Source organism: Chelonoidis abingdonii, chromosome 3, assembly GCF_003597395.2.
Source record: "Chelonoidis abingdonii isolate Lonesome George chromosome 3, CheloAbing_2.0, whole genome shotgun sequence".
Taxonomy (NCBI): domain Eukaryota; kingdom Metazoa; phylum Chordata; order Testudines; family Testudinidae; genus Chelonoidis; species Chelonoidis abingdonii.
The window spans coordinates 121,408,324-121,424,639 of record NC_133771.1 but is presented as its reverse complement, the minus strand read 5'-3'; positions in this window follow the sequence as shown (position 1 = coordinate 121,424,639).

The window sequence follows — 16,316 nt, the reverse complement described above, 5'->3', positions numbered from 1 at the left end:
ATAATATTTATTTATAAAACATATATATATATTTAAAAAAATTAGAAAAATTGTGTCACCGAGTCATGGAAAAAGAGAGAGAAAGGGTTCAGTATTTGCCTAATTGCTCATATTGAAGTCAAGATTGGGAACAGAGTTAGACTAATGTAAGCGATTTTCCAAATTCCACCCTTAAGAAATGTACAAAAATTTTACTAGACCTGGTCAGAACATTTTTGACAAAATGTATTTTCATTGAAATATGCTGTTTCATGTAAGCCAAAACTTTCATGGAGACATATCAGTTGCAACTACATTTTTAACTGGAAGTTTTCTGCCTTCTGGGACTCTTTGGTCACTTCTGATGAGAGAGAGAGGAACTAAAAAACTGACCTTTTTGCTCCAAAAACAGACATTTCTACACAATTCTGTTTCATGAAAACATTCAAAAGGTTTATTTTCATTCCATTGGAGAATGAAGACAAATTTTGAAACCTCAAAAGTTGTCACAAAAGGAATTGTCATTCTCTGGCTAGCTCTAGATTTTACATTAAGGCTTCTGAGTCAGTGAAAGTGTGCGACTATTTCTTTTCAGTTTTCTCTTCAAGAATGATCTCCCATATTCCTGGTGACCTCAAAAATTAAAAAAAACAAAAACTATATTTAATTTTTTATGAGATGTGAAGTATTTTTATGCAGGCAGATCCTGTCAAAAGTGACTGGTGATTTTTGGTATCTAATGAATTTAAAAAACCCCAAAATAAGCTAATAATTTGTGACATGCCATTCCCTCATTCAGAACTTGAAATCAGGAGACATTGCTTTGATGCATTTGTGTATCCGTGAACCTGATAGTTCGCCCAATTGCTTTTTTGAATGCATCACCTGCTGGATGTGAATTGTGACTTACATGGCATCTTCTTTGCAAAGAATATGAACTGACATAGATGAGACTCTCTAATCTTACACAACAGGGTTTTGAGAGTCTCACCTCCATCCCAGCTCTGGTACAGAAAGTATAGGCTCTAAAAGCCCCACAACTGTCTGGCAGAATGTATCTAGCTCAAGGATTGAGGAAGACAGCCACCCACTTTAAAGGATGCCTTGCAAGTCAGGGTGTAGGAGACATGCCATTAGATGGGGCTAATGAGGGAAAGGCGTATCAGAGGTAGGATGGGATAGAGTCTCAATATATAGTGCCGTGGAGATTCTGGGCAGCAACGGTGCCCAGGAGCAGCTGGTGGCAGGCTGCTGTAACTTAGGCAGATGCCCAGGACATTTAAGCCCCTGGATAGGCCCAGAATTGTGCGGGTGAAAAGGTAGCTTAACTAGGCCCATTCCCTGGGCAGTGAGTTCTGTGCTGTGCCTCCTTGACGCTCTTGGAAGGGGCCTGATTTTCAAACAGTTCAGCATTTTTTGAAAATCAGGCCTCTTTGCCCTCTCTAGTTGGGCATCCAAAACTTTGTCAACCAGATCCCTAGTCATTTTTAAAAAATCGTAGCCAGTGTGTTTGCAAATGGTTCCCTAATTTCCAGTGACTGTCCTTTGTTAGCTTTTTCATCCACCTTCAAGGAGTTGTCAAGGTCTTATCTATCTTTTTAACTGTACTGTGCATGCTACTTAGACTGAGTACAACCTTGAGCTGTTTCTCTGAGAGCTCCGTTCACCAAATATGCTTATAGTTATTTGTGTCAGTACAAATCATTCTGAGCACTGTTTCTGTACCTTGATTAAAATTCTCATCCACTCTGGTTGTCAGTCTTTCTTTTATCATGCCGTGGGACACTGCAAATCCACCCTTCATCAGTGACTCAGGCCAACAAGTATCAATATGTTGCACTTCATCACAGCTGATTGTTCTTATTTGTTCAGTAATGTTACGTATCATGTTAGCTTGTTCCATCTGATGGGAAACTATTGAATTTCACAAGTTTGGGTGTCTTGTACATCATTCCTGAACAAGCACACGTATAGATATGAGCTACAGGACTAGAGGAAAGTGAACTATTGGGTTTTTTAACTACATATTCAGAAGTGACATAACTTCACAGTTGTGATAGCCCCTAATAGAAAAACAAATATAAATCTTTGTGGTGAGAGAGCCACACACTTTAAATAATACGTTGAGCAGATTAGGATAAACAATAAGTAACAAACATCACAAAGTATTTTTTAAGATCTGAGAATCAACATTGTCTGGCACAAGATAGCATGAGAAAGTTCCTCCAAAGTTCATCCTTCTTTCACATCTTAGTTTCTCTGTATTGTCTATCTACATTAATAGCATCTTTCAGCTGTAGTGATGTATTGGTTATGGAATCAGGTTTGCTTGGATGATCAATATAATGAAGCAGAATCTAGTCAGCACAATGAGCCTACAACTTGCCCTTAGACTCTTTTGTATGAACTTCATGGCACCACCATATGGGAATGCCTAGCTTATTGCACACCTCGTACTTGAGCTAGAGATCTTAAGTTTGCCTCCTTAGATGTCAGGACGGAATTGTGACTTTAGCCAAGGTTTCTAGCTACTGTTTCCAAAAGCAAAGAGTGAGGGTATTAACCCATTGTACAAACTAGTGCTTGATGCTGTAAATGTAAGCAAAGGTCCAAATGATCTCTCTCCTACCATCTATTGATGAACTGGGGGAAAGGACCTCAGGAGTAGATGGTATTTGCATAGACACATCTACTTACTCTAAGTGATCAGCTGACCAACCTGCTTTGCCAGTGATCAGTTTTGGCTGTTGTGGGTTAAGATTCACTTTAATCTTTGGTGCAGGGGTAATGAAATGTTATTATATTTACTGTATGACTAAAAAGTAGCAGAACTGTACTTACTATGCCCTAATTGAGGGAGTCACTGTTATGGGGCACTGGCAAAGCAGGGGCTAAAGAACAGTTCTTGGCCTGAGAAGCCACAGTCACCTCTGCTGGGCATGCTCCCAGTGGAGGGAGCATTCAAAAGGGAGCAGCTCAGCTGAGTGAGGAGGAGAGGGTTGTGTGCAAAAGCCTCCTGCCAGGATGCCACTGGAACTCCAAACAGCAGGGGTCAAGCCTCCTAGCTGTGCTGCAGGAAGCCAGCCAGCTGCGGGAGCCAAGAGGGACTGCTTGCTGTTGCAAGCAGAGGAGCTGCCACAGATGAAACAGAAAGGATATGAGAGACACCCCATATCCAACCCCAGAGATGACACCGGAGTGACGGGGACAAGAGTAAGAAATAACCCAGGGAACATGCTTGGAGGTACTGTGACTGTACCCTGTGTCATGGTACCTTATTTCAAAGGGCCTTGGGTTGGAACCCAGTGGAGTAGGGCAAGCCAGGGTTCCCCTACCTCCCCACTTGGACTCTTGCTGCTAGGTGGCTCTAGCCTGATAGTGCTGCTAGGCGAAGCAGCCCCTTGGAACTTTCACCAATAAGTACATCCTGAAGTATCACCATTAGCTGATACTGTTGGCCTGGGACTCCCAGAGAACCCTAGGCAGTCACCTTAACTTAACCTCACTCACTAAGCAGGGGGTAATGATGCGGGGGTGTGGTGCGGATTCTGTTTAAAGAGTTATAGCTACCACATGACTTTCCTCGTCTAGACAGTATTTAAAGACACAGCTGATCAGACTCAAATTAGAGTTCTTATTTCTGCTCAGTGATTGCTAGAGCTGAAATCACTGGTGAGTCACTCCATGTGGCTGACCCCTAGACTGAGTGTAAGGAAAAATGAAACACAGCACAGAGGCAGGGCCGAATTAATGCTGGGGCTTCAGGGGCTGCAGGCCAGGGCCCCAGGCTAAGGGGGGGCCCCAGCATAGCAGGGCTCAGGTAGGCTTCCTGCATGCTATGGCCCCACACTGCTCTTGGAAGCGGCCGGCTGCTGGTATATCTGTACAGCCCCTGGCAGGAGAGGAGGGAACAGCTCCGTGTGCTGCCTCCATCATCAGCACCATCCCTGCAGCTGCAGGGGCCACGCTTGTGGGAACAGGCAGCGCACAGAGATGCATGCAGAGTTGTGCTAGCATCTGGCCACTTCCAGGAGTGGCATGGGACTATGGCAGGCAGCCTGCCTAAGCCATGCCGCACTGCCGGGCAGGAGCTGCTTGTGGTAAGCACCTCCTGGCCAGAGCCTGAACCTCATGCCCCCTCCTGCACCCCAATTTCCTGCCCCAGGTCAGACTCCCTTTCTGCACCAAACTGCATCCCAGAGCCCACACCCCTCACCCTCTCCTGAAGCCCCAGCATGGAGTCCCCTTCTGCACCCAGACTCCCTCCCAGAAAGAAACTAATATAACAGCTGTTCTAAGGTAAGAAGTAGGCTATTTTGAATTAACTTAACTATATTCTACATGTTTTAAGACTGAACTGTAACCACTGAACGGCTTTATGTTAATTAAAAGGCATAGTATAGTGTTAATAGCCTCAATGTCATCATTGTGATCATTTTGTTTTAAATTAGGAAAGAGACTTGCATACAGGGGCCCCAGAAAATCTAATAGCCCCAGGCTCACAGGAAAGTTAATCCGGTCCTGCACAGAGGATGCAGCAGCAGAGAGGTTCCCCCACTACCCAGTTAAATAACCAAGATCTGAAATCACTATGAACTGGGAACCTCAGAACATGCAGAGGAAGAGGCAGCAGTAGTGATAACAGGGACAGTGGTAAGCAGCAGCAGCCCAGCAGGTATTGCTCCACTCTCTCCTTCAGAGATAGGAGGTGAACCTGCATGAATTCTGAGGCCAGGTCTACACTGCGACTTTAAATCGGTTTAATGGCCGATACACCGATTTAACGCTGTACCCGTTCACACGACGTCGTTATTAATATCGAGTTAAACGGCTCCTTAAATCGATTTCGGAACTCCTCCCAGACGAGAGGAGTAGCGCTAAATTCGAAAGTGATAACTCAGTTTAGGGTTCGTGTGGACGGAAATCGACATTATTGGCCTCCTAAAGGTATCCCACAGTGCACCACTGACCGCTCTGGTCCGCAATCCGAACTCAGATGCGGAGTGCCGGTAAACAGGAAAAGCCCCGAGACCTTTAGAATGACATTTCCTGCTTTCACATGTCCAGCTCTGATCCAGGCATGGGGGCGATGCAGTTCAAAATGCAAAGTAGCTCCTGCATTGACCTTACGGGAGTACTAGATCTGATCGCTGTATGGTGAGACAAATCGTTTTATCAGAGCTCCGTTAAAGAACAGGAAATGCCAAAGCGTTTGAAAAATAACTCCAGGATACACAGCGGTGCGTGACAACCTAACGAGCAGAGATGTCCACAAGGTACGACGTTGACCGGTTATTCAAACCTCTCGTTTGATGCATTGAGTCAGCAGGGTAGGAGGGGAGGAATAGCAGCTATCCGAGTCTACCACAGCAGAGTCATCCTCTGAAAAACTATTTGCCAGTTATTGGCTCGAGCTGCCCATGTCTGTAGCTATACAACGTGTCTTGCTGGTTCACGACCAAGGCTCGTGGTCTCCTTCCCCCCCCCAGTAACGTGAAAGAGAAGTAAAATAAATAATTCTGAGTACTGTAAATGTCCGCCTGTGTATGAATGCTCGCTGGCGCAGAGGTACCGAGGTGTTTGACAACGGTCAGGTGGACCTGTTTTGATCTCAGTGTCATGATGCTGCTTGCGCTATGGCGTCGCTCGGAAGGCACTCCGCGGAAAAGGCCGGAAAAACGCAAAGGGTTGTCTGCTGCCTTCACAAAGAGGTAAGGGTGAGCTTGAGCCACGCAACACACGGGCCAAATGTTTTTCTGCCTCAAGGGGCACTGTGCTGCTCTAACCCGGACAGTGGGAACTATGGATAGTCGAGGAAGCAGCTACCCACAGGCACCGCTCCTGAAATCGATGGTAGCTTTGGACCATGGACGCAAACAATCGATTTTGTGATCCCACTGTGGACGCGCTAAACCGATTTTATTAGATCTGTTTTGTAATATCGGTTTAAGCTAATTCGAAATAATCGTGCAGTGTAGACGTACCCTGAGACTTTGCTGACTTTGGGCTACCATCTGTGAGGGGGGCACAGTGAAGGGAAAGGGAAGTGGTATGTTAAAGGGACATTTGTCCAGTGGACTTTCACGCCACAAGGTGGGAAACTGAGGCAAAGGACACTGCCCATGATACTTTGGGGCAAGTGTTTGCTTATGATTTGCATAGTTTTTTTCAGTCATTGTTGCAGTGTTTTCCCAAACTAATGCTGAATTCTCTCTTGTTATACACAGATTCAGTGCTTGCAAGTGGGGAAGTATTGCCAGCTAGAGACACCCAGAGGTGGTGCTTTGTTTTCCCAGATTTCTGGATGGAAGCTTGAGCTGATTTTGATTTGTAATGTTAAGAGGAACCCTAGATATTGGACCCAGCCCTTTTTGCTACTGACACAACCTGACAGCAATTTTTGATTTTGGAAGGAAACACAGATAAAGCATCATTAGAATAAACAATGTTTGAACATGATATTTATTGGTCTGTAAATCTAAAAAACATAATGAATTTTATAAACCACTATGTGATGAAGGACAATGCCGTTTCTTCCCTCATTTGTTTCTGTTCCTTTTGAGGCTGTACAGAAACAGGGATTCTCTAGGATGGCAATGTTGGGGACAGGTGGGAACATGACATGATAGGCACTTGTGCTTTTGAGAATAAGTAAAGGAGGAAAGTACCCATATTTCCTTGGCTAACAGCTTCCATTGAAAGGAGATTATTAGCACAATTAGTGCACTGTATGTCAGGCTCTAGTAGTAGGACAGGCTGGCTGTTCTGTTTAAAAATGATTTTAATAAAAAACCACAAGTCTTTTGTGAGATTGAAAAGCTACAGAAGCCTGATACAATACTTGCTCTTCAGGCTACTGCACTCCAGCCAGTTGTCTGGAATGCTCCCAATAAGCTGTCAGTGTATTGCACCAATTTATAATGACTAGAAATGCTTGGATGATTAAGTACCCTGCTATTGTACTGCCAGCTGTTGGTATATCGGGTAACAAGCACAGAGTGACATCCACCTCCAGTTGTCTCTGCATGTAAGCAGTTAAGATTAGAGATGGCACAGGGGCTCCCTTCAGATACAGAGGTACTTGTGACCGGCAGATATACATCCTATGGCTGTATGTGTTGTTACTTACCTGGTAGAGAAATGATACCAACCCCTGTTGCAAAAGCAACCTATTGTTTCCATAGGTACTCCTCCTGTTCTAGAGATAACACTTCATTGGCATGAATAAGAAAATAACAACGGAGATTTGGTGGAAGAAGGAGGGCACTATCTAAACATCTTTAGTGGGCCTATCCCACAGCCAGCGTCAGTCCATCTCCTCCTGTTTGTGAGCAGCCTCTGAGTGCTTTTCCCACAATACAATATTTCCCTTAGGAAACATTCTTAACTCTGTGAAATTAGAGTTCTAGTCATTAAAGATTTACAGTCTGGTGTGTGGGTGCAGTGTTTCTATGGTATTATATCCAGAAAACACATTCCCTGATTAATTACAGAAGAAAGTTAGTCTTAGCCCAGCATGCCAGCTTAAACAATAGGTGCAGTTTATAGTCACATAGTTACAGCCATAAATAAAACATACATGGAAAAACTTCCTTTTTATACATCAATTGCTGATCAGTTGAGCCTGATTCTGTATCGAGTTCAGTAGGAGCAGTCCTGGGCCAATAATCAAAATAACTAGATGTTTGCACTGGCATTTAAAAAGCTTGAAGCAAAGGGGGCCATTTCAGACAATTTCTGGGGAGTAGGGCAAGAGTGAGCCCTATCTATGGCATTCTTGGTGTATATAAACCTTTCCAAGATGTGCAACCTCTTCCTGTGCCAAAGCTAGCCCATTGGGGGCCTCTTTAACCGCTTGGGGCCCTAAACGATTGCTTAATTTGCTTATGCCTTGCGCTGCCTCTGCTTTCTTCATTTACAGTTTGAGCTATTAAAACCCCTCCCCTTGAAGCAACCAGTTTATAGGGGAGACTTTGGAAGGAACTGGAGGGAAGTCTTCAAGGAAATCTTTGGCGGGGGAATGATGCATTTCATAAATAAAGATAGGAAGAATGTCTGTTTTTACAAAGCCTTTCATTCTGAAGCTTCGCTAGGGTAAAAGTATATTCTGCGGAGAGATCTGAAAACAGCTGCTGAGAATGACACCGAACCCCACAACTGCCTTCTAGCACAGGATCAACTATGTGAAAACCAAAGAGCTTATGTAAGTAAATGAGTGCTGGGAACAATTAACTTCCCCTAGGTGCTTCCACTGGATCCCTTCTTCTCAGCAGCACACCTCTTCACCAACCCATAGACTAAGTCCTAACTGAAATACCTCCCCCACCCCCACTAGTTTTTCCATGCTCTAAACTCTATTTTTCCCCTTATTATTTCCTAATTCTCTTTGACCATCAGTGGCACTGATTCCTTACCTGGAAAACTTTGAACAGTGCTGCCACCATGACAGACAGAAGCAAAACCTTTTGGGACATACCAGTACCAGTGCTTAATAAGCAGCTAGCGGATGGAAAATATACTGGTTCAGGAGCTGTGGTGACAGCAGTGATGCTGCAGGCAACAGCAAAGAAATATAGCTGAACAGGATACATAATATACATTTACTTTTGTTTATTTGAACTGTGCCCTATAGGGATCAAATTTGAACCAAGAAGGGCCAGTTCTTTCTCATTCTGTTCCCCATCAAACGATAAACTTGGACAAAGCCACTGGAAAATACTATGTTTCACTTGGCTCAATTACAAATTTTCTCTGATAAAGTGTGATGAAGTAATTCTTTATGCATTTGTGAATGGATTAAACTGCTTAAATTCTGTTATGATGATGGGAGTTGCATGACAGAACATGTACTTTCTGTGTGTAAATGAACATACACATTCATATATCATCTTCTAAAACAGTGTTTCTCAGAAGCCCTTAGCTCTGCTCATACTGTAGTTATATAAATACAAACATGCATTTAAAGGTAATGCTGGTGAAAAATACAATGTTTTTTGCTGGAAATATAAAAAATGCTCATTTTTCCCCATTTCTGTTTAAATTTCCCATTTAAATATTTTTGTGAAAAGAGCTTGGTGTTCAAAAAACATTTTTGGAAAAAAAGTTAACTTTTGGGTAAAAGCCCTTTTTCACTTTTTGGTAATTTTTTTCACCACTTGAGTGTGTAATGATAATAATTAATAATATTCATTTTTTTTAGTAAACATTAAATGGGAGGGAAGAAGTGTGAAATGTATAATTTGATCATGCAGCTGACGCTGTCCTGGGTTATTCTTTTGTGCATTATATTTTTTTTTTAAAAAAGTACCAATATGCTCAGTTGCTGAAATTCTGGCTGCCTCACGACTGTGTGCGGTGTCTGGTCTATTTGGGTTCTTATAATGCTTCTTTTACTGTGGTGTCTGTGTGCCTGGCCTGATAAGCAGAATAATTTTCAATTCCCACCTAGAGCCTTCACTTCACTTTTAGTGATTTAATGCTAAAAATTGGTCCATTCCAGCAGTCAACCTACTTTGGGGTGAGGGTGGGAACTGGATGACTCAATGCAATGTTGATGGAATTTAGTCACATTGGAAACTACTATGAAGGGAGCCCGTTAGGTAGTTCTTTAACCTATCATAAGAAAGGCCATACTGGGTCAGACCAAAGGTCCATCTATCCCAGCATCCTGTCTTCTGACAGTGGCCAATGCCATATACCTCAGAAGGAATGAACAGAACAGCTAATCATCAAGTGATCCATCCTCTGTCACTCATTCCCAGCTTCCAGCAAACAGAGGCTGGAGACATAATCCCTGCCCTTCCTGGCTAATAGCCATTGATGGGCCTATCCTCCATGAATTTATATAGTTCTTTTTTGAACCCTGCTATAATCTTGGCCTTCACAACATCCTCTGGCAAGGAGTTCCAGAGGTTGACTGTGTGTTGTGTGAAAAAATACTTCCCTGTGTTTGTTTTAAACCTGCTGCTGTTATTTTCGTTTGCTGGCCTCTAGTTCTTGTGTTATGAGCAGGGCCAGCTCTACTGTTTTTGCCACCCCAAGCAGCACATTGAATTGCCACCGCAGGCGGTGGGGGCAGTCCGTGTGCCATTAGGGCGGCACGTGCGTATCCACGGCAGCGGCAATTTGGAGGCAGCTTCTGTCTTCAACTGGAAGACAGAAGCTGCACTTCCGTGGACAGCTGAACATAGAAGCTGCCGCCAAATTGCGGAAATGCGCATGCTGCCCTAACGACACACGGACTGCCCCCGCTGTCCAGGGTGGCAATTGGGTGTGCTGCTTTGAGGCAAAAACACACAGACTGCCACCCCTTGAAGATTGCCACCCCAAGCACCTGCTTGGGATGCTGGTGCCTGGAGCTGGCCCTGGTTATGAGAAGGAGTAAATAACACTTCCTTATTTACTTTCTCCACACCAGTCTTGATTTTATAGACTTCTATCATATCCCCCCCTTAGTTGTCTCTTTTCTAAGCTAAAACGGTCCCAATCTTGTTAATCTCTCCTCATACAGAAGCTATTTCCTTCCTTTAATCATTTTTGTTCTTTTCTGAACCTTTCCAATTCCAGTATATCTTTTTTGAGATGGAGTGGCCAGATCTGTACACAATATTCATGGATTTATACAGAGGAAATAGGATATTTTCTGTCTTATTATCTATCCCTTTCTTAATGATTCCTAACATTCTGTTAGCTTTTTTTGACTGCTGCTGCACACTGAGTGGATATTTTCAGAAAATCATCCACAGTGAGTCCAAGATCTCTTTCCTGAGTGGTAACAGCTAATTTAGACCCTATCATTTTATATGTATAGTATTTTGTTATGTTTTCCAGTTTGTATTACTTTGCATTATCCACATTGAATTTTATCTGCCATTTTGTTGCCCAGTTACCCAGTTTTGTGAGATCTCTTTGTATCTCTTCACAGTTTACTTTGGACTTAACTATCTTAAGTCATTTAGTATCATCTGCAAATTTTGCCACCTCACTGTTTATCTCTTTTTCCAGTTTGTATTACTTTGCATTATCCACATTGAATTTTATCTGCCATTTTGTTGCCCAGTTACCCAGTTTTGTGAGATCTCTTTGTATCTCTTCACAGTTTACTTTGGACTTAACTATCTTAAGTCATTTAGTATCATCTGCAAATTTTGCCACATCACTATTTACTCCTTTTTCCAGATTATTTATGAATATGTTGAATAGGACTGGGCCCAGTACAGACCCCTAGGGGACATCACCATTGACCTCTTTCCATTCTGATAGTTAAAATTTAGCTCAGGTCTGTAGCAATCTAATTATGGCTGTTTTACTCTTTACATGAAATCAGCTGGTGATCTGAGTCCAATTTCCAACAAAAAGAGGTTTGTCATATCATGACATATACTTCACCACAATTGGTACCACTTAGAAGAGGGACTAAGGAATGAATTCTACGGAGGCTGAGCTGCATTCTTCAGAGCTAGGTGAGGTGGTCCCTCCAGAGCAAGGTGCAGTGAATTAGCTGGGTAGTGAATGAGAAGTTTGCATCTGTACCCCTTTAGTGAATAAACAGAACTTCAGGCTCCAGGACTGCTAATCCAGCATTTTTCATAAACCCTAAATTCTGTTTTAAAATCCCAGTTTTTAGGGGAGGATAGAAACTGTGGGATCAATAGACTGGAGGGATTACTACAGAAGGTGGTAGGATACCTAGTTCCTTGTGAATTGCTTCCTTTTCCGGCCATCTCCATATTTTTCCCAGCTGAAATCATTCCTCTCCAAAGGATCCCCAAAGCAAGTCCTCCCAAACTAGAAACACCCATGAGAGACTACAGAGGCAAGACAGGTGTTGACTTTTGTTTTTATGGTGGGTGCTCCCCTCCTCCCTTGTCTCTGCAAGTAGTGGGTGGGACCTCGGGGGGAAGAAGCTGACCAGGGATGGGGAATTGAGGCAGAGCATGGGTGGGGCCTCTGGGGGGAAGATGCTGACTGGGGGTGGGGCATTGGGGTGGAGCATGGACGTGGCCTTGGGGGAAGAGGCTGAGCAGGGGCAGGGCCTCAGGGCGGAGCACGAGTGGAGCAGTGGGCAGGGTCATGGTCCAGGTGCTGGGACCCATAAAAGATTAATACAGCCTTGTGGATGCTGAGAACTCCCTATTTTTTTTTTCAGTGGGTGCCAGAGCCTCAGAGTATCCATGGAGTCAGCACCTATGCTTATTGGTACAAATGGGTCAGGCTTTCAGAAGGAAACCCCAATACAAACAAAATTCACATCCCAGGCCAGTTCAAATGGACTGAATTATGAACAAACTCTAGGTCAAGATACAGGCAACCACTGAGCTGGCTCATAGATTTGAGCTGTAAATCTACAAATCTTGGTGGTTCCTCAGCTGAAAACCAGGCCAAAAGTCAGGGTTTGGGGGTGAGTTTCACTTTGAATTCAGAGTTGAAACCAGAATCTGTATTAAATTTGAAACTCAAAGAGAAATGCAGAAGGTTGGAATACACATTTGCTGGAAGCAGAGAGAAATCCTTGAAGGAATCAGTCTCTGTGAATTAAAACAGATGAATTTTGGCCAAGGACTACTATCATTAGTTCTGCCTCTTACATTGGATGTGACATGGAAATGGAAAAACACAATCCAGCTTGTGATCACTGTGAACAATGGGAACTGGGGAGGTTGGCACTCCCAGTACCACTTTTAACTCCCATCCTAAGATATGTCCTAAACAAGATATTAACATGATTTTACCACACTCTGTACAGGCTTTGTGAAACACAGTTGTCTCAAGACATGTAGTGATCAATGAATTTCTCTGTCTAGCTCATATTACCTGCTGTTGAAACAAGCTATTATTATTGGTAAAGCAATTGTGATGGGTTGTCCTGCCTTTAAGGTGATGTACTGGAATACCACTGAGCCTGCCTATTCTTCCAGCCTGGTCCTCTTTTACGTTGTCTTGCTAAGTGAGGCTCTTAAGCTTCCTCTAGCACACCCATAAGCAGGGCAACACCCAGCTGCAGAAAGACAGACACTGGCATCAGCTCTGGGAAGACTCAGCTTAAGGGACTTGACCCAGCACTCAGGTACCCACCTCGCCTGGAGTGCAGACCCAAAGGTATATTGTCTTGCACTGTATAGAAAGATCTGCATAGCACAAGCTCATAAAAACTCACTCTCTTCCTCAATGTGAAGGGAGAGATGCACAGCTTCTTGCCCCCCTGCCCACTCAGATATGGATTGCACAAACTGGGCTATGTTATAAACAAGAAATAAGTTTATTAACTACAAAAAACAGATTTTAAGTGATTATGGGGGATAACAAACAGAACAAATCAAATTACTGAGCAAATAAAACAAAACACACATACTAAGCTTAAGATCTTAAAGAGACAGATTTAAAGAAGTATCTTCTCACCCTAAATGTTATTTTAGGAAAGTTGCAGAGTTTCTGTAGCTTAGAGTTCCAATTATTTCTTCTTAGAGACTGGATCCCTGTCTCAGTCTGGACTTACCCCTGCCTTTCCCTTCAGGTTATTTCCTTTCTCTCTTCAGGTACTTTCATCAGTCTTTCTTCTTGGGTAGGCAATGGAGAAAAGTCCCAATTAACCCCCTTCCCAACCTTAAAAAGGATTTATCTAAGGTGGGAAACCTTTGTTTGAGCCCCATCCTCTTACAGAGGAAAAGTACCAGCAGTGTCCAAGGTGGTATTTTTTATCAGGTGACAGGACCACCTGATCAGGTAGTGTCAGAGTTGTCCAAGGACACCTCTCAGGAAGGAGAGAGATTAGTATCTACACAGTCTTATTGGTTCTTCTTAATAGTCCATCAAGGCTGTGATGTCCAGTTGTCTTGTGAGTGTCTCCCAAATACGCACACAGTTGTAATTGTTACATAGTCAATATTCCTAACTTTAGATACAGAAATGATATATGCATACAAATTGGATAATCACATTCAGTAAATCATAACCTTTCCAATGACACCTTACATGAGCCATCCTGCATGAAGTATATCTTAGTTATGCCATATTCATATCATAACCATATTTCTATTAAGAATATGGGGTATAACATCACAGCAATTTTCAGAAACTATCAGTTATTAAAATCCCTTCTACCAAAACCTCCAAACACAGCAATATCTCAGTTTTGTATTCTAGGCCAGAGGTTCTCAACCTTTTTCTTTCAGAGGCCCCCACAACATGCAATTAAAAATTCCACGGCCCACCTGCGCCACAACAACTGTTTTTCTGCCTATAGAAGCCAGGGCTAGCATTAAGGGGTAGCAAGCAGGGCAATTGCCCGGGGCTCCTCACCAAGGGAGGCCCACAAAGCTAGTTGCTTAGGCTTTGGCTTCAGCTTTGGGTGTCAGGGCTGGTAGCCCGGGCTTCAGCCCCATATGGTGGGGCTTCGGCTTTCTGTCCTGGGCCCCAGCAAGTTTAATGCTGCCCCTGCTTGGTGGACCCCTTGAAATCTGCTTATAGCCCCCCAGAGGGCCCAGGAGCCCTGGCTGAGAACCACTGTTCTAGGCCTATCAGAAGATATTTTATTGCCTGCATCTTATCAGAAATATTTTAATGCCCTGACCACCTCTGGAGAGTTATTCCCGGCAAGTAAAAGAAGGAGAGGAAATCTTTCTTTATGCTGTATGACTGATCGAGCTAACAGACACTACACCTCCATCAGAAAGAGGAGTTGCATAAAGACATGAAGCCTGATACGCCTCTGTCTTGCACCTTTACTTACACCTGTTCATAAATGTCAAACTCCTGAGGTGCATTGCAACTAGGGTACTGTAACTGCTGGTGTATTTCAGGTATAAAACCTTATCAAGGGCTCTGGGAGGTTTAGCTTAGTGGAAATGAAATCCTAGAATGATGTATAGCAACCACAGTGGCTTCTTTGCCACATATGAGCTGGTGCAATAGAGAGGAAATGGGGTAGTCTGTCCCCAAAAGAGAGTATAGATTTAAAAGGCTTACCTTATGCTTACTCACATCTAGCATCTGAGTACAGGTTCATTATACTAGTTTGTGTCATTTACAGCAGCCCTCACCCTGCCTTACCAGCCATTGCATAGGGGAACACAGCTATGATGAGACAATTCTCTCTGAATGGCAGCTGTACAGAACTAAGCCATAGAAAGACAACACTTGTGTGGGCACAGCATTTGCAAAGCAAAGACTGGGTGGATCGTACACTAAATGTATGAGGGCCCCTGAGGAGTCAGTTTGAGGCCCCTGATATGGAAAACAGCAATTTCTATTTTAGTTTTGAAAAATGTATTTCATTTATTTGAATGTACAAAATAACAGCAGATGCCTATTGTGATGCTGGCAGGCCAGGAGCCGGATTTTGCCAAGGCCACAGGCTTTAGCTAAGATCTTACAAACTCATAGCTGGAGACCAAACCAGTTCACTTATGTGTCAGTGTTGCTCAAAATAAACATTAGTCTTATAAGTGTTTAGTGTTTAGATTAGTCTTATTAGTGTTTAGAGTCTATAGAATGTTAGTAAGTTGCTGCACACAATCTTATTTGTAGTGTCTGTATTTCATATTACAAGACAATATGTACATTTTCCGTTATCACTTTCAAAATGTTTGCTCTAAACTTGTGAATTCTGATGGGAAGAGGGTTTCTCCCTCGCCCATCCAGAAGAACTATCAAAATCAGATGGGTCATCAAGAAACATTGTAATACAAAGGATTGGTTTAATGGCCCGATGGCACCTTGGAAATGCTACATGGAAAGAAGATCATCCTATGGACTAGGGGCGTGTCTACACTAGAAACTTAAGTTGACTTATGTTAGGCTGACTTACACCTACTGTAGTAATTACTATGGTGATTCATGTGTACACTGCCCTCTTTCTGTTGGTGGTGTGTGTTATTATCAGGAGCACTACTACTGACTGAAGAGGGGTAATGTAGGGGACTAAGAGCTTGGGCCCTCAGCTCCTCACGCAGCTCATCGCCAGGGGCTCGGCTGTCCCTCAGGCTCTCAGCTCCCCACCACTAGAAGCCCAGCTACCCCACCGGGCTCCTGGCAGGAAGCTCTGCATCTGGAGTCCAAGTGGCTCCTGGGCTTCCAGCAGGGAGCTAGGAGCCTCGGTGCAGCTGGGCTCCCCACAGGAAGTCTCTGGGCAACAGCCAGGCTCCTTGCGGGGAATAATAAGCCCAGGCGGCAGCCTGGCTGGGAGCGAGAATCCAAGCGGGTGCAGCCCAGCTGGAAACAGGCTGGACTCAGCCCGGCTGGGAGTGAGGAGTCCAGGGGGCAGCCGGGCTGTAGTTGGAGCCCCCTACCCATGTCAATTTCATGGCTTCAGTATGGACAAATTGACAAGAATGACAGCC